The sequence below is a fragment of the Ovis aries genome, chromosome 20, assembly GCF_016772045.2.
Source record: "Ovis aries strain OAR_USU_Benz2616 breed Rambouillet chromosome 20, ARS-UI_Ramb_v3.0, whole genome shotgun sequence".
Classification (NCBI taxonomy): domain Eukaryota; kingdom Metazoa; phylum Chordata; class Mammalia; order Artiodactyla; family Bovidae; genus Ovis; species Ovis aries.
This window is the reverse complement of record NC_056073.1, coordinates 14944954-14946218: the sequence shown is the minus strand read 5'-3', so window position 1 is coordinate 14946218 and position 1265 is coordinate 14944954. Positions and strand designations below refer to the sequence as shown.

Sequence of the window (1265 nt, the reverse complement as noted above, 5' to 3'; positions counted from 1 at the left end):
CCTTTCAAGTTCAGTTCAGTTCAGTCGCTCAGTTGTGTTCGACTCTTTGCAACCCCATGGTCAGCCGCATGCCAAGTTTCCCTGTCCATCACCAAATTCCGGAGCTTAGGCAATACCTGGGACCCAGGGATCTCCTGTCTTTCCTCCATCTTCCACCCCTCTTTTCTTTTTATTCTTCTGCTTTCTCCTGCCCCTACCCACCTTCACCAAGGATAACCTTGAATTACAGTGGCTTCGGATGTCCCTGGTGGTCCAGTGGCTAGGACTCTGTGCTCCCAATGCAGGGGACCCAAGTTCAATCCCTGGTCAGGGAACTAGATCCCACATGCCACAACTAAGAGCTTGCATGCCAGAACGAAGATCAAAGATACTGCATGCCACAGCTAAGACCCGTTGCAGCCTAATAAATAAATATTTTTATTACAAGAATTGCAGTGGCCTTAGTGGGGCACTTTTAACCTAGATAAGCTTATCCATTTATGAGATGTTGACAGCTCAGTTGGTAAAGAATCCTCCTGCAATGCAGGTGACCTTGGTTTGATTCCTGGGTCAGGAAGATCCACTGGAGAAGGGACAGGCTACCCACCCCAATTTTCTTGGGCTTCCCTTGTGGCTCAGCTCGTAAAGAATGTGCCTGTAATGCGGGAGACCTGGGCTCAGTCCCTGGATTGGGAAGATCCCCTGGAGAAGGGAAAGGCTACCCACTCTAGTATTCCAGCCTGGAGAATTCCATGGACTGTATAGTCCAGGGGGTCAAAAACAGCTGGACAGGACTAAGTGACTTTCACTTCACTTCACTGCTAGAAAAGAACAGGGCTCTGATTTTCCCCAAAACAATGGGATGCATTTTTTAGTGGTACGCAAAAACTTCTAAGAAACCAAATGAATCAAAACAAAACAATGCCTCTTGAAAGATTCTTTGCAAAAGCTTAATGGCGGATCTAAAGAGACATGTGCATTGACTAACTCCACTCTGACTGCTCTTTCCCTTTCCCTTCCCCTAAATATTCAGAACTATATTATCCCCTTCACTCAACTGGCTTTCATACTGAAGATGAGCCAGAGGTTAAACAAATGCTTTTTAAAGTGAAGTCTTTCAATGACAGTGGAAAATCAGATGTAAGCATCTTTTCTTCATGGTCAAAGGCTGAACTTAGGTCCATCATCAAAGATTTTTCAAACCCTAAAGAGAATCCTCAAAAATTTTATGAGGAACTTAGAATTCTAATTGGAGTTTATGGTCCGGGACCCCTGGATCTCTCCCA

The 1265-nt window shown here is 45.1% G+C and overlaps 1 non-coding gene across 1 annotated transcript; it reads left to right on the top strand.

Annotated features, from left to right (window-relative positions):
• Positions 1-241: 241 nt before the first annotated feature.
• TRNAG-CCC (transfer RNA glycine (anticodon CCC)) lies at positions 242-314 on the top strand. Its single transcript has one exon. It is a non-coding gene; the product is annotated as a tRNA-Gly (tRNA).
• The last annotated feature ends 951 nt before the right edge of the window (positions 315-1265 follow it).